Genomic DNA, 20,298 nt, shown 5'->3' with positions numbered 1-20,298 from the left:
TCTGTTACCCAGAATCCTTTGCAAACCTCAAAATTTGGCTAAAAAAACACATGTTCCTCACATTTCTGTGGCAGAAAGTTCTGGAATCTGAGAGGAGCCACAAATTTCCTTCCACCCAGCGTTCCCCCAAGTCTCCCGATAAAAATGATACCTCACTTGTGTGGGTAGGCCTAGCGCCCGTGACAGGAAACACCCCAAAGCGCAACGTGGACACATCCAAAATTTTGGAAGAAAACAGAGGTGTTTTTTGCGAAGTGCCTACCTGTAGATTTTGGCCTCTAGCTCAGCCGGCACCTAGGGAAACCTACCAAACTTGTGCATTTCTGAAAACTAGAGACCTAGGGGAATCCAATGAGGGGTGACTTGCGGGGCTCGGACCAGGTTCTGTTACCCAGAATCCTTTGCAAACCTCAAAATTTGGCTAAAAAAACACATGTTCCTCACATTTCTGTGGCAGAAAGTTCTGGAATCTGAGAGGAGCCACAAATTTCCTTCCACCCAGCGTTCCCCCAAGTCTCCCGATAAAAATTATACCTCACTTGTGTGGGTAGGCCTAGCGCCCGGGACAGGAAACCCCCCAAAGCGCAACGTGTACACATCCACAATTTTGGAAGAAAACAGAGGTGTTTTTTTGCGAAGTGCCTACCTGTAGATTTTGGCCTCTAGCTCAGCCAGCACCTAGGGAAACCTACCAAACCTGTGCATTTCTGAAAACTAGAGACCTAGGGGAATCCAAGGAGGGGTGACTTGTGGGGCTCGGACCAGGGTCTGTTACCCAGAATCCTTTGCAAACCTCAAAATTTGGCTAAAAAAACACATGTTCCTCACATTTCTGTGGCAGAAAGTTCTGGAATCTGAGAGGAGCCACAAATTTCCTTGCACCCAGCGTTCCCCCAAGTCTCCCGATAAAAATGATACCTCACTTGTGTGGGTAGGCCTAGCGCCCGCAACAGGAAACACTCCAAAGTGCAACATGGACACATCCAAAATTTTTGAAGAAAACAGAGGTGTTTTTTGCAAAGTGCCTACCTGTAGATTTTGGCCTCTAGCTCAGCCGGCACATAGGGAAACCTACCAAACCTGTGCATTTCTGAAAACTAGAGATCTAGGGGAATCCAAGGAGGGGTGACTTGCGGGGCTCGGACCAGGTTCTGTTACCCAGAATCCTTTGCAAACCTCAAAATTTGGCTAAAAAAACACATGTTCCTCACATTTCTGTGGCAGAAAGTTCTGGAATCTGAGAGGAGCCACAAATTTCCTTCCACCCAGCGTTCCCCCAAGTCTCCCGATAAAAATGATACCTCACTTGTGTGGGTAGGCCTAGCGCCCGCGACAGGAAACACCCCAAAGGGCAAGGTGGACACATCCAATATTTTGGAAGAAAACAGAGGTGTTTTTTGCGAAGTGCCTACCTATAGATTTTGGCCTCTAGCTCAGCCGGCACCTAGGGAAACCTACCAAACCTGTGCATTTCTGAAAACTAGAGACCTAGGGGAATCCAAGGAGGGGTGACTTGTGGGGCTCGGACCAGGTTCTGTTACCCAGAATCCTTTGCAAACCTCAAAATTTGGCTAAAAAAACACATGTTCCTCACATTTCTGTTGCAGAAAGTTCTGGAATCTGAGAGGAGCCACAAATTTCCTTCCACCCAGGGTTCCCCCAAGGTCTCCCGATAAAAATGATACCTCACTTGTGTGGGTAGGCCTAGCGCCCGCGACAGGAAACACCCCAAAGCGCAACATGGACACATCCAAAATTTTGGAAGAAAACAGAGGTGTTTTTTGCGAAGTGCCTACCTGTAGATTTTGGCCTCTAGCTCAGCCGGCACCTAGGGAAACCGACTAAACCTGTGCATTTCTGAAAACTAGAGATCTAGGGGAATCCAAGGAGGGGTGACTTGCGGGGCTCGGACCAGGTTCTGTTACCCAGAATCCTTTGCAAACCTCAAAATTTGGCTAAAAAAACACATGTTCCTCAAATTTCTGTGGCAGAAAGTTCTGGAATCTGAGAGGAGCCACAAATTTCCTTCCACCCAGCGTTCCCCCAAGTCTCCCGATAAAAATGATACCTCACTTGTGTGGGTAGGCCTACCGCCCGCGACAGGAAACACCCCAAAGCGCAACGTGGACACATCCAAAAGTTTGGAAGAAAACAGAGGTGTTTTTTGCAAAGTGCCTACCTGTAGATTTTGGCCTCTAGCTCAGCCGGCACCTAGGGAAACCTACCAAACCTGTGCATTTCTGAAAACTAGAGACCTATGGGAATCCAAGGAGGGGTGACTTGCAGGGCTCGGACCAGGTTCTGTTACCCAGAATCCTTTGCAAACCTCAAAATTTGGCTAAAAAAACACATGTTCCTCAAATTTCTGTGGCAGAAAGTTCTGGAATCTGAGAGGAGCCACAAATTTCCTTGCACCCCGCGTTCCCCCAAGTCTCCCGATAAAAATGACACCTCACTTGTGTGGGTAGGCCTAGCACCCGCGACAGGAAACACCCCAAAGCGCAACGTGGACACATCCAAAATTGTGGAAGAAAACAGAGGTGTTTTTTGCGAAGTGCCTACCTGTAGATTTTGGCCTCTAGCTCAGCCGGCACCTAGGGAAACCTACCAAACCTGTGCATTTCTGAAAACTAGAGACCTAGGGGAATCCAAGGAGGGGTGACTTGCGGGGCTCGGACCAGGTTCTGTTACCCAGAATCCTTTGCAAACCTCAAAATTTGGCTAAAAAAACACATGTTCCTCACATTTCTGTTGCAGAAAGTTCTGGAATCTGAGAGGAGCCACAAATTTCCTTCCACCCAGGGTTGCCCCAAGGTCTCCCGATAAAAATGATACCTCACTTGTGTGGGTAGGCCTAGCGCCCGCGACAGGAAACACCCCAAAGCGCAACATGGACACATCCAAAATTTTGGAAGAAAACAGAGGTGTTTTTTGCGAAGTGCCTACCTGTAGATTTTGGCCTCTAGCTCAGCCGGCACATAGGGAAACCTACCAAACCTGTGCATTTCTGAAAACTAGAGATCTAGGGGAATCCAAGGAGGGGTGACTTGCGGGGCTCGGACCAGGTTCTGTTACCCAGAATCCTTTGCAAACCTCAAAATTTGGCTAAAAAAACACAGGTTCCTCAAATTTCTGTGGCAGAAAGTTCTGGAATCTGAGAGGAGCCACAAATTTCCTTGCACCCATCGTTCCCCCAAGTCTCCCGATAAAAATGATACCTCACTTGTGTGGGTAGGCCTAGCGCCCGCAACAGGAAACACCCCAAAGCGCAACGTGGACACATCCAAAATTGTGGAAGAAAACAGAGGTGTTTTTTGCGAAGTGCCTACCTGTAGATTTTGGCCTCTAGCTCAGCCGGCAGCTCGGGAAACCTACCAAACCTGTGCATTTCTGAAAACTAGAGACCTAGGGGAATCCAAGGAGGGGTGACTTGCGGGGCTCGGACCAGGTTCTGTTACCCAGAATCCTTTGCAAACCTCAAAATTTGGCTAAAAAAACACATGTTCCTCACATTTCTGTGGCAGAAAGTTCTTGAATCTGAGAGGAGCCACAAATTTCCTTCCACCCAGTGTTCCCCCAAGTCTCCCGATAAAAATTATACCTCACTTGTGTGGGTAGGCCTAGCGCCCGGGACAGGAAACACCCCAAAGCGCAACGTGGACACATCCATAATTTTGGAAGAAAACAGAGGTGTTTTTTTGCGAAGTGCCTACCTGTAGATTTTGGCCTCTAGCTCAGCCGGCACCTAGGGAAACCTACCAAACCTGTGCATTTCTGAAAACTAGAGACCTAGGGGAATCCAAGGAGGGGTGACTTGTGGGGCTCGGACCAGGGTCTGTTACCCAGAATCCTTTGCAAACCTCAAAATTTGGCTAAAAAAACACATGTTCCTCACATTTCTGTGGCAGAAAGTTCTGGAATCTGAGAGGAGCCACAAATTTCCTTCCACCCAGCGTTCCCCCAAGTCTCCCGATAAAAATGATACCTCACTTGTGTGGGTAGGCCTAGCGCCCGTGACAGGAAACACCCCAAAGCGCAACGTGGACACATCCAAAATTTTGGAAGAAAACAGAGGTGTTTTTTGCGAAGTGCCTACCTGTAGATTTTGGCCTCTAGCTCAGCCGGCACCTAGGGAAACCTACCAAACTTGTGCATTTCTGAAAACTAGAGACCTAGGGGAATCCAATGAGGGGTGACTTGCGGGGCTCGGACCAGGTTCTGTTACCCAGAATCCTTTGCAAACCTCAAAATTTGGCTAAAAAAACACATGTTCCTCACATTTCTGTGGCAGAAAGTTCTGGAATCTGAGAGGAGCCACAAATTTCCTTCCACCCAGCGTTCCCCCAAGTCTCCCGATAAAAATTATACCTCACTTGTGTGGGTAGGCCTAGCGCCCGGGACAGGAAACCTCCCAAAGCGCAACGTGTACACATCCACAATTTTGGAAGAAAACAGAGGTGTTTTTTTGCGAAGTGCCTACCTGTAGATTTTGGCCTCTAGCTCAGCCAGCACCTAGGGAAACCTACCAAACCTGTGCATTTCTGAAAACTAGAGACCTAGGGGAATCCAAGGAGGGGTGACTTGTGGGGCTCGGACCAGGGTCTGTTACCCAGAATCCTTTGCAAACCTCAAAATTTGGCTAAAAAAACACATGTTCCTCACATTTCTGTGGCAGAAAGTTCTGGAATCTGAGAGGAGCCACAAATTTCCTTGCACCCAGCGTTCCCCCAAGTCTCCCGATAAAAATGATACCTCACTTGTGTGGGTAGGCCTAGCGCCCGCAACAGGAAACACTCCAAAGTGCAACATGGACACATCCAAAATTTTTGAAGAAAACAGAGGTGTTTTTTGCAAAGTGCCTACCTGTAGATTTTGGCCTCTAGCTCAGCCGGCACATAGGGAAACCTACCAAACCTGTGCATTTCTGAAAACTAGAGATCTAGGGGAATCCAAGGAGGGGTGACTTGCGGGGCTCGGACCAGGTTCTGTTACCCAGAATCCTTTGCAAACCTCAAAATTTGGCTAAAAAAACACAGGTTCCTCAAATTTCTGTGGCAGAAAGTTCTGGAATCTGAGAGGAGCCACAAATTTCCTTGCACCCAGTGTTCCCCCAAGTCTCCCGATAAAAATGATACCTCACTTGTGTGGGTAGGCCTAGCGCCCGCGACAGGAAACACCCCAAAGCGCAACGTGGACACATCCAAAATTGTGGAAGAAAACAGAGGTATTTTTTGCGAAGTGCCTACCTGTAGATTTTGGCCTCTAGCTCAGCCGGCACCTAGGGAAACCTACCAAACCTGTGCATTTCTGAAAACTAGAGACCTAGGGGAATCCAAGGAGGGGTGACTTGCGGGGCTCGGACCAGGTTCTGTTACCCAGAATCCTTTGCAAACCTCAAAATTTGGCTAAAAAAACACATGTTCCTCACATTTCTGTGGCAGAAAGTTCTGGAATCTGAGAGGAGCCACAAATTTCTTTCCACCCAGTGTTCCCCCAAGTCTCCCGATAAAAATTATACCTCACTTGTGTGGGTAGGCCTAGCGCCCGGGACAGGAAACACCCCAAAGCGCAACGTGGACACATCCAAAATTTTGGAAGAAAACAGAGGTATTTTTTTGCGAAGTGCCTACCTGTAGATTTTGGCCTCTAGCTCAGCCGGCACCTAGGGAAACCTACCAAACCTGTGCATTTCTGAAAACTAGAGACCTAGGGGAATCCAAGGAGGGGTGACTTGGGGGGTTCGGACCAGGTTCTGTTACCCAGAATCCTTTGCAAACCTCAAAATTTGGCTAAAAAAACACATGTTCCTCACATTTCTGTGGCAGAAAGTTCTGGAATCTGAGAGGAGCCACAAATTTCCTTCCACCCAGCGTTCCCCCAAGTCTCCCGATGATAAAAATGATACCTCACTTGTGTGGGTAGGCCTAGCGCCCGCGACAGGAAACACCCCAAAGGGCAAGGTGGACACATCCAATATTTTGGAAGAAAACAGAGGTGTTTTTTGCGAAGTGCCTACCTATAGATTTTGGCCTCTAGCTCAGCCGGCACCTAGGGAAACCTACCAAACCTGTGCATTTCTGAAAACTAGAGACCTAGGGGAATCCAAGGAGGGGTGACTTGCGGGGCTCGGACCAGGTTCTGTTACCCAGAATCCTTTGCAAACCTCAAAATTTGGCTAAAAAAACACATGTTCCTCACATTTCTGTTGCAGAAAGTTCTGGAATCTGAGAGGAGCCACAAATTTCCTTCCACCCAGGGTTCCCCCAAGGTCTCCCGATAAAAATGATACCTCACTTGTGTGGGTAGGCCTAGCGCCCGCGACAGGAAACACCCCAAAGCGCAACATGGACACATCCAAAATTTTGGAAGAAAACAGAGGTGTTTTTTGCGAAGTGCCTACCTGTAGATTTTGGCCTCTAGCTCAGCCGGCACCTAGGGAAACCTACCAAACCTGTGCATTTCTGAAAACTAGAGATCTAGGGGAATCCAAGGAGGGGTGACTTGCGGGGCTCGGACCAGGTTCTGTTACCCAGAATCCTTTGCAAACCTCAAAATTTGGCTAAAAAAACACATGTTCCTCAAATTTCTGTGGCAGAAAGTTCTGGAATCTGAGAGGAGCCACAAATTTCCTTCCACCCAGCGTTCCCCCAAGTCTCCCAATAAAAATGATACCTCACTTGTGTGGGAGGCCTACCGCCCGCGACAGGAAACACCCCAAAGCGCAACGTGGACACATCCAAAAGTTTGGAAGAAAACAGAGGTGTTTTTTGCAAAGTGCCTACCTGTAGATTTTGGCCTCTAGCTCAGCCGGCACCTAGGGAAACCTACCAAACCTGTGCATTTCTGAAAACTAGAGACCTATGGGAATCCAAGGAGGGGTGACTTGCAGGGCTCGGACCAGGTTCTGTTACCCAGAATCCTTTGCAAACCTCAAAATTTGGCTAAAAAAACACATGTTCCTCAAATTTCTGTGGCAGAAAGTTCTGGAATCTGAGAGGAGCCACAAATTTCCTTGCACCCCGCGTTCCCCCAAGTCTCCCGATAAAAATGACACCTCACTTGTGTGGGTAGGCCTAGCACCCGCGACAGGAAACACCCCAAAGCGCAACGTGGACACATCCAAAATTGTGGAAGAAAACAGAGGTGTTTTTTGCGAAGTGCCTACCTGTAGATTTTGGCCTCTAGCTCAGCCGGCACCTAGGGAAACCTACCAAACCTGTGCATTTTTGAAAACTAGAGACCTAGGGGAATCCAAGGAGGGGTGACTTGTGGGGCTCGGACCAGGGTCTGTTACCCAGAATCCTTTGCAAACCTCAAAATTTGGCTAAAAAAACACATGTTCCTCACATTTCTGTGGCAGAAAGTTCTGGAATCTGAGAGGAGCCACAAATTTCCTTCCACCCAGCGTTCCCCCAAGTCTCCCGATAAAAATTATACCTCACTTGTGTGGGTAGGCCTAGCGCCCGGGACAGGAAACCCCCCAAAGCGCAACGTGTACACATCCACAATTTTGGAAGAAAACAGAGGTGTTTTTTTGCGAAGTGCCTACCTGTAGATTTTGGCCTCTAGCTCAGCCGGCACCTAGGGAAACCTACCAAACCTGTGCATTTCTGAAAACTAGAGACCTAGGGGAATCCAAGGAGGGGTGACTTGTGGGACTCGGACCAGGGTCTGTTACCCAGAATCCTTTGCAAACCTCAAAATTTGGCTAAAAAAACACATGTTCCTCACATTTCTGTGGCAGAAAGTTCTGGAATCTGAGAGGAGCCACAAATTTCCTTGCACCCAGCGTTCCCCCAAGTCTCCAGATAAAAATGATACCTCACTTGTGTGGGTAGGCCTAGCGCCCGCGACAGGAAACACCCCAAAGCGCAACATGGACACATCCAAAATTTTTGAAGAAAACAGAGGTGTTTTTTGCGAAGTGCCTACCTGTAGATTTTGGCCTCTAGCTCAGCCGGCACCTAGGGAAACCTACCAGACCTGTGCATTTCTGAAAACTAGAGACCTATGGGAATCCAAGGAGGGGTGACTTGCAGGGCTCGGACCAGGTTCTGTTACCCAGAATCCTTTGCAAACCTCAAAATTTGGCTAAAAAAACACATGTTTCTCACATTTCTGTGGCAGAAAGTTCTGGAATCTGAGAGGAGCCACAAATTTCCTTCCACCCAGCGTTCCCCCAAGTCTCCCGATAAAAATTATACCTCACTTGTGTGGGTAGGCCTAGCGCCCGGGACAGGAAACCCCCCAAAGCGCAACGTGTACACATCCACAATTTTGGAAGAAAACAGAGGTGTTTTTTTGTGAAGTGCCTACCTGTAGATTTTGGCCTCTAGCTCAGCCGGCACCTAGGGAAACCTACCAAACCTGTGCATTTCTGACAACTAGAGACCTAGGGGAATCCAAGGAGGGGTGACTTGTGGGACTCGGACCAGGGTCTGTTACCCAGAATCCTTTGCAAACCTCAAAATTTGGCTAAAAAAACACATGTTCCTCACATTTCTGTGGCAGAAAGTTCTGGAATCTGAGAGGAGCCACAAATTTCCTTGCACCCAGCGTTCCCCCAAGTCTCCCGATAAAAATGATACCTCACTTGTGTGGGTAGGCCTAGCGCCCGCGACAGGAAACACCCCAAAGCGCAACATGGACACATCCAAAATTTTTGAAGAAAACAGAGGTGTTTTTTGCGAAGTGCCTACCTGTAGATTTTGGCCTCTAGCTCAGCCGGCACATAGGAAAACCTACCAAACCTGTGCATTTCTGAAAACTAGAGATCTAGGGGAATCCAAGGAGGGGTGACTTGCGGGGCTCGGACCAGGTTCTGTTACCCAGAATCCTTTGCAAACCTCAAAATTTGGCTAAAAAAACACAGGTTCCTCAAATTTCTGTGGCAGAAAGTTCTGGAATCTGAGAGGAGCCACAAATTTCCTTGCACCCAGCGTTCCCCCAAGTCTCCCGATAAAAATGATACCTCACTTGTGTGGGTAGGCCTAGCGCCCGCGACAGGAAACACCCCAAAGCGCAACGTGGACACATCCAAAATTGTGGAAGAAAACAGAGGTGTTTTTTGCGAAGTGCCTACCTGTAGATTTTGCCCTCTAGCTCAGCCGGCACCTAGGGAAACCTACCAAACCTGTGCATTTCTGAAAACTAGAGACCTAGGGGAATCCAAGGAGGGGTGACTTGCGGGGCTCGGACCAGGTTCTGTTACCCAGAATCCTTTGCAAACCTCAAAATTTGGCTAAAAAAACACATGTTCCTCACATTTCTGTGGCAGAAAGTTCTGGAATCTGAGAGGAGCCACAAATTTCCTTCCACCCAGTGTTCCCCCAAGTCTCCCGATAAAAATTATACCTCACTTGTGTGGGTAGGCCTAGCGCCCGGGACAGGAAACACCCCAAAGCCCAACGTGGACACATCCAAAATTTTGGAAGAAAACAGAGGTGTTTTTTTGCGAAGTGCCTACCTGTAGATTTTGGCCTCTAGCTCAGCCGGCACCTAGGGAAACCTACCAAACCTGTGCATTTCTGAAAACTAGAGACCTAGGGGAATCCAATGAGGGGTGACTTGCGGGGCTCGGACCAGGTTCTGTTACCCAGAATCCTTTGCAAACCTCAAAATTTGGCTAAAAAAACACATGTTCCTCACATTTCTGTGGCAGAAAGTTCTGGAATCTGAGAGGAGCCACAAATTTCCTTCCACCCAGCGTTCCCCCAAGTCTCCCGATAAAAATTATACCTCACTTGTGTGGGTAGGCCTAGCGCCTGGGACAGGAAACCCCCCAAAGCGCAACGTGTACACATCCACAATTTTGGAAGAAAACAGAGGTGTTTTTTTGCGAAGTGCCTACCTGTAGATTTTGGCCTCTAGCTCAGCCGGCACCTAGGGAAACCTACCAAACCTGTGCATTTCTGAAAACTAGAGACCTAGGGGAATCCAAGGAGGGGTGACTTGTGGGGCTCGGACCAGGGTCTGTTACCCAGAATCCTTTGCAAACCTCAAAATTTGGCTAAAAAAACACATGTTCCTCAAATTTCTGTGGCAGAAAGTTCTGGAATCTGAGAGGAGCCACAAATTTCCTTACACCCAGTGTTCCCCCAAGTCTCCCGATAAAAATGATACCTCACTTGTGTGGGTAGGCCTAGCGCCCGCAACAGGAAACACCCCAAAGCGCAACGTGGACACATCCAAAATTGTGGAAGAAAACAGAGGTGTTTTTTGCGAAGTGCCTACCTGTAGATTTTGGCCTCTAGCTCAGCCGGCACCTAGGGAAACCTACCAAACCTGTGCATTCCTGAAAACTAGAGACCTAGGGGAATCCAAGGAGGGGTGACTTGCGGGGCTCGGACCAGGTTCTGTTACCCAGAATCCTTTGCAAACCTCAAAATTTGGCTAAAAAAACACGTTCCTCACATTTCTGTGGCAGAAAGTTTGGAATCTGAGAGGAGCCACAAATTTCCTTCCACCCAGTGTTCCCCCAAGTCTCCCGATAAAAATTATACCTCACTTGTGTGGGTAGGCCTAGCGCCCGGGACAGGAAACACCCCAAAGCGCAACGTGGACACATCCAAAATTTTTGAAGAAAACAGAGGTGTTTTTTTGCGAAGTGCCTACCTGTAGTATTTGGCCTCTAGCTCAGCCGGCACCTAGGGAAACCTACCAAACCTGTGCATTTCTGAAAACTAGAGACCTAGGGGAATCCAAGGAGGGGTGACTTGTGGGGCTCGGACCAGGGTCTGTTACCCAGAATCCTTTGCAAACCTCAAAATTTGGCTAAAAAAACACATGTTCCTCACATTTCTGTGGCAGAAAGTTCTGGAATCTGAGAGGAGCCACAAATTTCCTTGCACCCAGTGTTCCCCCAAGTCTCCCGATAAAAATGATACCTCACTTGTGTGGGTAGGCCTAGCGCCCGCGACAGGAAACACCCCAAAGCGCAACGTGGACACATCCAAAATTGTGGAAGAAAACAGAGGTGTTTTTTGCGAAGTGCCTACCTGTAGATTTTGGCCTCTAGCTCAGCTGGCACCTAGGGAAACCTACCAAACCTGTGCATTTCTGAAAACTAGAGACCTAGGGGAATCCAAGGAGGGGTGACTTGCGGGGCTCGGACCAGGTTCTGTTACCCAGAATCCTTTGCAAACCTCAAAATTTGGCTAAAAAAACACATGTTCCTCACATTTCTGTGGCAGAAAGTTCTGGAATCTGAGAGGAGCCACAAATTTCCTTCCACCCAGTGTTCCCCCAAGTCTCCCGATAAAAATTATACCTCACTTGTGTGGGTAGGCCTAGCGCCCGGGACAGGAAACACCCCAAAGCGCAACGTGGACACATCCAAAATTTTGGAAGAAAACAGAAGTGTTTTTTTGCGAAGTGCCTACCTGTAGATTTTGGCCTCTAGCTCAGCCGGCACCTAGGGAAACCTACCAAACCTGTGCATTTCTGAAAACTAGAGACCTAGGGGAATCCAAGGAGGGGTGACTTGCGGGGCTCGGACCAGGTTCTGTTACCCAGAATCCTTTGCAAACCTCAAAATTTGGCTAAAAAAACACATGTTCCTCACATTTCTGTGGCAGAAAGTTCTGGAATCTGAGAGGAGCCACAAATTTCCTTCCACCCAGTGTTCCTCCAAGTCTCCCGATAAAAATTATACCTCACTTGTGTGGGTAGGCCTAGCGCCCGGGACAGGAAACACCCCAAAGCGCAACGTGGACACATCCAAAATTTTGGAAGAAAACAGAAGTGTTTTTTTGCGAAGTGCCTACCTGTAGATTTTGGCCTCTAGCTCAGCCGGCACCTAGGGAAACCTACCAAACCTGTGCATTTCTGAAAACTAGAGACCTAGGGGAATCCAAGGAGGGGTGACTTGTGGGGCTCGGACCAGGGTCTGTTACCCAGAATCCTTTGCAAACCTCAGAATTTGGCTAAAAAAACACATGTTCCTCACATTTCTGTGGCAGAAAGTTCTGGAATCTGAGAGGAGACAGAAATTTCCTTCCACCCAGCGTTCCCCCAAGTCTCCCGATAAAAATGATACCTCACTTGTGTGGGTAGGCCTAGCGCCCGCGACAAGAAACACCCCAAAGCGCAACGTGGACACATCCAAAATTTTGGAATAAAACAGAGGTGTTTTTTGCGAAGTGCCTACCTGTAGATTTTGGCCTCTAGCTCAGCCGGCACCTAGGGAAACCTACCAAACCTGTGCATTTCTGAAAACTAGAGACCTAGGGGTATCCAAGGAGGGGTGACTTGGGGGGCTCGGACCAGGTTCTGTTACCCAGAATCCTTTGCAAACCTCAAAATTTGGCTAAAAAACACATGTTCCTCACATTTCTGTGGCAGAAAGTTCTGGAATCTGAGAGGAGCCACAAATTTCCTTCCACCCAGCGTTCCCCCAAGTCTCCCGATAAAAATGATACCTCACTTGTGTGGGTAGGCCTAGCGCCCGCGACAGGAAACACCCCAAAGCGCAACGTGGACACATCCAATATTTTGGAAGAAAACAGAGGTGTTTTTTGCGAAGTGCCTACCTATAGATTTTGGCCTCTAGCTCAGCCGGCACCTAGGGAAACCTACCAAACCTGTGCATTTCTGAAAACTAGAGACCTAGGGGAATCCAAGGAGGGGTGACTTGCGGGGCTCGGACCAGGTTCTGTTACCCAGAATCCTTTGCAAACCTCAAAATTTGGCTAAAAAAACACATGTTCCTCACACTTCTGTGGCAGAAAGTTCTGGAATCTGAGAGGAGCCACAAATTTCCTTCCACCCAGGGTTCCCCCAAGTCTCCCGATAAAAATGATACCTCACTTGTGTGGGTAGGCCTAGCGCCCGCGACAGGAAACACCCCAAAGCGCAACATGGACACATCCAAAATTTTGGAAGAAAACAGAGGTGTTTTTTGCGAAGTGCCTACCTGTAGATTTTGGCCTCTAGCTCAGCCGGCACATAGGGAAACCTACCAAACCTGTGCATTTCTGAAAACTAGAGATCTAGGGCAATCCAAGGAGGGGTGACTTGCGGGGCTCGGACCAGGTTCTGTTACCCAGAATCCTTTGCAAACCTCAAAATTTGGCTAAAAAAACACATGTTCCTCAAATTTCTGTGGCAGAAAGTTCTGGAATCTGAGAGGAGCCACAAATTTCCTTCCACCCAGCGTTCCCCCAAGTCTCCCGATAAAAATTATACCTCACTTGTGTGGGTAGGCCTAGCGCCCGCGACAGGAAACACCCCAAAGCGCAACGTGGAAACATCCAAAAGTTTGGAAGAAAACAGAGGTGTTTTTTGCAAAGTGCCTACCTGTAGATTTTGGCCTCTAGCTCAGCCGGCACCTAGGGAAACCTACCAAACCTGTGCATTTCTGAAAACTAGAGACCTATGGGAATCCAAGGAGGTGTGACTTGCAGGGCTCGGACCAGGTTCTGTTACCCAGAATCCTTTGCAAACCTCAAAATGTGGATAAAAAAACACATGTTCCTCAAATTTCTGTGGCAGAAAGTTCTGGAATCTGAGAGGAGCCACAAATTTCCTTGCACCCAGCGTTCCCCCAAGTCTCCCGATAAAAATTATACCTCACTTGTGTGGGTAGGCCTAGCGCCCGGGACAGGAAACACCCCAAAGCGCAACGTGGACACATCCAAAATTTTGGAAGAAAACAGAGGTGTTTTTTTGCGAAGTGCCTACCTGTAGATTTTGGCCTCTAGCTCAGCCGGCACCTAGGGAAACCTACCAAACCTGTGCATTTCTGAAAACGAGAGACCTAGGGGAATCCAAGGAGGGGTGACTTGCGGGGCTCGGACCAGGTTCTGTTACCCAGAATCCTTTGCAAACCTCAAAATTTGGCTAAAAAAACACATGTTCCTCAAATTTCTGTGGCAGAAAGTTCTGGAATCTGAGAGGAGACACAAATTTCCTTCCACCCAGCGTTCCCTCAAGTCTCCCGATAAAAATGATACCTCACTTGTGTGGGTAGGCCTAGCGCCCGCGACAGGAAACACCCAAAGCGCAACGTGGACACATCCAAAAGTTTGGAAGAAAACAGAGGTGTTTTTTGCGAAGTGCCTACCTGTAGATTTTGGCCTCTAGCTCAGCCGGCACCTAGGGAAACCTACCAGACCTGTGCATTTCTGAAAACTAGAGACCTATGGGAATCCAAGGAGGGGTGACTTGCAGGGCTCGGACCAAGTTCTGTTACCCAGAATCCTTTGCAAACCTCAAAATGTGGCTAAAAAAACACATGTTCCTCAAATTTCTGTGGCAGAAAGTTCTGGAATCTGAGAGGAGCCACAAATTTCCTTCCACCCAGCGTTCCCCCAAGTCTCCCGATAAAAATGATACCTCACTTGTGTGGGTAGGCCTAGCGCCCGCGACAGGAAACACCCCAAAGCGCAACGTGGACACATCCAAAATTGTGGAAGAAAACAGAGGTGTTTTTTGCGAAGTGCCTACCTGTAGATTTTGGCCTCTAGCTCAGCCGGCACCTAGGGAAACCTACCAAACCTGTGCATTTCTGAAAACTAGAGACCTAGGGGAATCCAAGGAGGGGTCACTTGCGGGGCTCGGACCAGATTCTGTTACCCAGAATCCTTTGCAAACCTCAAAATTTGGCTAAAAAACACATGTTCCTCACTTTTCTGTGGCAGAAAGTTCTGGAATCTGAGAGGAGCCACAAATTTCCTTCCACCTAGCGTTCCCCCAAGTCTCCCGATAAAAATTATACCTCACTTGTGTGGGTAGGCCTAGCGCCCGGGACAGGAAACACCCCAAAGCGCAACGTGGACACATCCAAAATTTTGGAAGAAAACAGAGGTGTTTTTTTGCGAAGTGCCTACCTGTAGATTTTGGGCTCTAGCTCAGCCGGCACCTAGGGAAACCTACCAAACCTGTGCATTTCTGAAAACTAGAGACCTAGGGGAATCCAAGGAGGGGTGACTTGTGGGGCTCGGACCAGGGTCTGTTACCCAGAATCCTTTGCAAACCTCAAAATTTGGCTAAAAAAACACATGTTCCTCACATTTCTGTGGCAGAAAGTTCTGGTATCTGAGAGGAGCCACAAATTTCCTTCCACCCAGCGTTCCCCCAAGTCTCCCGATAAAAATGATACCTCACTTGTGTGGGTAGGCCTAGCGCCCGCGACAGGAAACACCCCAAAGCGCAACGTGGACACATCCAAAATTTTGGAAGAAAACAGAGGTGTTTTTTTGCGAAGTGCCTACCTGTAGATTTTGGCCTCTAGCTCAGCCGGCACCTAGGGAAACCTACCAAACCTGTGCATTTCTGAAAACTAGAGACCTAGGGGAATCCAAGGAGGGGTGACTTGCGGGGCTCGGACCAGGTTCTGTTACCCAGAATCCTTTGCAAACCTCAAAATTTGGCTAAAAAAACACGTTCCTCACATTTCTGTGGCAGAAAGTTCTGGAATCTGAGAGGAGCCACAAATTTCCTTCCACCCAGCGTTCCCCCAAGTCTCCTGATAAAAATGATACCTCACTTGTGTGGGTAGGCCTAGCGCCCGCGACAGGAAACACCCCAAAGCGCAACGTGGACACATCCAATATTTTGGAAGAAAACAGAGGTGTTTTTTGCGAAGTGCCTACCTGTAGATTTTGGCCTCTAGCTCAGCCGGCACCTAGGGAAACCTACGAAACCTGTGCATTTCTGAGAACTAGAGACCTAGGGGAATCCAAGGAGGGCTGACTTGCGGGGCTCGGACCAGGTTCTGTTACCCAGAATCCTTTGCAAACCTCAAAATTTGGCTAAAAAAAACACATGTTCCTCACATTTCTGTGGCAGAAAGTTCTGGAATCTGAGAGGAGCCACAAATTCCCTTCTACCCAGCGTTCCCCCAAGTCTCCCGATAAAAATGATACCTCACTTGTGTGGGTAGGCCTAGCGCCCGTGACAGGAAACACCCCAAAGCGCAACGTGGACACATCCAAAATTTTGGAAGAAAACAGAGGTGTTTTTTGCGAAGTGCCTACCTGTAGATTTTGGCCTCTAGCTCAGCCGGCACCTAGGGAAACCTACTAAACCTGTGCATTTCTGAAAACTAGAGACCTATGGGAATCCAAGGAGGGGTGACTTGCAGGGCTCGGACCAGGTTCTGTTACCCAGAATCCTTTGCAAACCTCAAAATTTGGCTAAAAAAACACATGTTCCTCAAATTTCTGTGGCAGAAAGTTCTGGAATCTGAGAGGAGCCACGAATTTCCTTGCACCCAGCGTTCCCCCAAGTCTCCCGATAAAAATGATACCTCACTTGTGTGGGTAGGCCTAGCGCCCGCAACAGGAAACACCCCAAAGTGCAACGTGGACACGTCCAAAATTGTGGAAGAAAACAGAGGTGTTTTTTGCGAAGTGCCTACCTGTAGATTTTGGCCTCTAGCTCAGCCGCCACCTAGGGAAACCTACCAAACCTGTGCATTTCTGAAAACTAGAGACCTAGGGGAATCCAAGGGGGGGTGACTTGCGGGGCTCGGACCAGGTTCTGTTACCCAGAATCCTTTGCAAACCTCAAAATTTGGCTAAAAAAACACATGTTCCTCACATTTCTGTGGCAGAAAGTTCTGGAATCTGAGAGGAGCCACAAATTTCCTTCCACCCAGCGTTCCCCCAAGTCTCCCGATAAAAATTATACCTCACTTGTGTGGGTAGGCCTAGCGCCCGGGACAGGAAACACCCCAAAGCGCAACGTGGACACATCCAAAATTTTGGAAGAAAACAGAGGTGTTTTTTTGCGAAGTGCCTACCTGTAGATTTTGGCCTCTAGCTCAGCCGGCACCTAGGGAAACCTACCAAACCTGTGCATTTCTGAAACCTAGAGACCTAGGGGAATCCAAGGAGGGGTGACTTGTGGGGCTCGGACCAGGGTCTGTTACCCAGAATCCTTTGCAAACCTCAAAATTTGGCTAAAAAAACACATGTTCCTCACATTTCTGTGGCAGAAAGTTCTGGAATCTGAGAGGAGCCACAAATTTCCTTGCACCCAGCGTTCCCCCAAGTCTCCCGATAAAAATGATACCTCACTTGTGTGGGTAGGCCTAGCGCCCGCAACAGGAAACACCCCAAAGTGCAACGTGGACACGTCCAAAATTGTGGAAGAAAACAGAGGTGTTTTTTGCGAAGTGCCTACCTGTAGATTTTGGCCTCTAGCTCAGCCGGCACCTAGGGAAACCTACCAAACCTGTGCATTTCTGAAAACTAGAGACCTAGGGGAATCCAAGGGGGGGTGACTTGCGGGGCTCGGACCAGGTTCTGTTACCCAGAATCCTTTGCAAACCTCAAAATTTGGCTAAAAAAACACATGTTCCTCACATTTCTGTGGCAGAAAGTTCTGGAATCTGAGAGGAGCCACAAATTTCCTTCCACCCAGCGTTCCCCCAAGTCTCCCGATAAAAATTATACCTCACTTGTGTGGGTAGGCCTAGCGCCCGGGACAGGAAACACCCCAAAGCGCAACGTGGACACATCCAAAATTTTGGAAGAAAACAGAGGTGTTTTTTTGCGAAGTGCCTACCTGTAGATTTTGGCCTCTAGCTCAGCCGGCACCTAGGGAAACCTACCAAACCTGTGCATTTCTGAAAACTAGAGACCTAGGGGAATCCAAAGAGGGGTGACTTGCGGGGCTCGGACCAGGTTCTGTTACCCAGAATCCTTTGCAAACCTCAAAATTTGGCTAAAAAAACACATGTTCCTCACATTTCTGTGGCAGAAAGTTCTTGAATCTGAGAGGAGCCACAAATTTCCTTCCACCCAGTGTTCCCCCAAGTCTCCCGATAAAAATTATACCTCACTTGTGTGGGTAGGCATAGCGCCCGGGACAGGAAACACCCCAAAGCGCAACGTGGACACATCCAAAATTTTGGAAGAAAACAGAGGTGTTTTTTTGCGAAGTGCCTACCTGTAGATTTTGGCCTCTAGCTCAGCCGGCACCTAGGGAAACCTACCAAACCTGTGCATTTCTGAAAACTAGAGACCTAGGGGAATCCAAGGAGGGGTGACTTGTGGGGCTCGGACCAGGGTCTGTTACCCAGAATCCTTTGCAAACCTCAAAATTTGGCTAAAAAAACACGTTCCTCACATTTCTGTGGCAGAAAGTTCTGGAATCTGAGAGGAGCCACAAATTTCCTTCCACCCAGCGTTCCCCCAAGTCTCCTGATAAAAATGATACCTCACTTGTGTGGGTAGGCCTAGCGCCCGCGACAGGAAACACCCCAAAGCGCAACGTGGACACATCCAATATTTTGGAAGAAAACAGAGGTGTTTTTTGCGAAGTGCCTACCTGTAGATTTTGGCCTCTAGCTCAGCCGGCACCTAGGGAAACCTACCAAACCTGTGCATTTCTGAGAACTAGAGACCTAGGGGAATCCAAGGAGGGCTGACTTGCGGGGCTCGGACCAGGTTCTGTTACCCAGAATCCTTTGCAAACCTCAAAATTTGGCTAAAAAAAACACATGTTCCTCACATTTCTGTGGCAGAAAGTTCTGGAATCTGAGAGGAGCCACAAATTCCCTTCTACCCAGCGTTCCCCCAAGTCTCCCGATAAAAATGATACCTCACTTGTGTGGGTAGGCCTAGCGCCCGTGACAGGAAACACCCCAAAGCGCAACGTGGACACATCCAAAATTTTGGAAGAAAACAGAGGTGTTTTTTGCGAAGTGCCTACCTGTAGATTTTGGCCTCTAGCTCAGCCGGCACCTAGGGAAACCTACTAAACCTGTGCATTTCTGAAAACTAGAGACCTATGGGAATCCAAGGAGGGGTGACTTGCAGGGCTCGGACCAGGTTCTGTTACCCAGAATCCTTTGCAAACCTCAAAATTTGGCTAAAAAAACACATGTTCCTCAAATTTCTGTGGCAGAAAGTTCTGGAATCTGAGAGGAGCCACGAATTTCCTTGCACCCAGCGTTCCCCCAAGTCTCCCGATAAAAATGATACCTCACTTGTGTGGGTAGGCCTAGCGCCCGCAACAGGAAACACCCCAAAGTGCAACGTTGACACGTCCAAAATTGTGGAAGAAAACAGAGGTGTTTTTTGCGAAGTGCCTACCTGTAGATTTTGGCCTCTAGCTCAGCCGCCACCTAGGGAAACCTACCAAACCTGTGCATTTCTGAAAACTAGAGACCTAGGGGAATCCAAGGGGGGGTGACTTGCGGGGCTCGGACCAGGTTCTGTTACCCAGAATCCTTTGCAAACCTCAAAATTTGGCTAAAAAAACACATGTTCCTCACATTTCTGTGGCAGAAAGTTCTGGAATCTGAGAGGAGCCACAAATTTCCTTCCACCCAGCGTTCCCCCAAGTCTCCCGATAAAAATTATACCTCACTTGTGTGGGTAGGCCTAGCGCCCGGGACAGGAAACACCCCAAAGCGCAACGTGGACACATCCAAAATTTTGGAAGAAAACAGAGGTGTTTTTTTGCGAAGTGCCTACCTGTAGATTTTGGCCTCTAGCTCAGCCGGCACCTAGGGAAACCTACCAAACCTGTGCATTTCTGAAAACTAGAGACCTAGGGGAATCCAAGGAGGGGTGACTTGTGGGGCTCGGACCAGGGTCTGTTACCCAGAATCCTTTGCAAACCTCAAAATTTGGCTAAAAAAACACATGTTCCTCACATTTCTGTGGCAGAAAGTTCTGGAATCTGAGAGGAGCCACAAATTTCCTTGCACCCAGCGTTCCCCCAAGTCTCCCGATAAAAATGATACCTCACTTGTGTGGGTAGGCCTAGCGCCCGGGACAGGAAACACCCCAAAGCGCAACGTGGACACATCCAAAATTTTGGAAGAAAACAGAGGTGTTTTTTTGCGAAGTGCCTACCTGTAGATTTTGGCCTCTAGCTCAGCCGGCACCTAGGGAAACCTACCAAACCTGTGCATTTCTGAAAACTAGAGACCTAGGGGAATCCAAGGAGGGGTGACTTGTGGGGCTCGGACCAGGGTCTGTTACCCAGAATCCTTTGCAAACCTCAAAATTTGGCTAAAAAAACACATGTTCCTCACATTTCTGTGGCAGAAAGTTCTGGAATCTGAGAGGAGCCACAAATTTCCTTGCACCCAGCGTTCCCCCAAGTCTCCCGATAAAAATGATACCTCACTTGTGTGGGTAGGCCTAGCGCCCGCAACAGGAAACACCCCAAAGTGCAACGTGGACACGTCCAAAATTGTGGAAGAAAACAGAGGTGTTTTTTGCGAAGTGCCTACCTGTAGATTTTGGCCTCTAGCTCAGCCGGCACCTAGGGAAACCTACCAAACCTGTGCATTTCTGAAAACTAGAGACCTAGGGGAATCCAAGGGGGGGTGACTTG

Source organism: Pleurodeles waltl, chromosome 12 (assembly GCF_031143425.1).
Source record: "Pleurodeles waltl isolate 20211129_DDA chromosome 12, aPleWal1.hap1.20221129, whole genome shotgun sequence".
NCBI classification, from domain to species: Eukaryota; Metazoa; Chordata; class Amphibia; order Caudata; family Salamandridae; genus Pleurodeles; species Pleurodeles waltl.
This window is presented reverse-complemented; position numbering follows the sequence as displayed.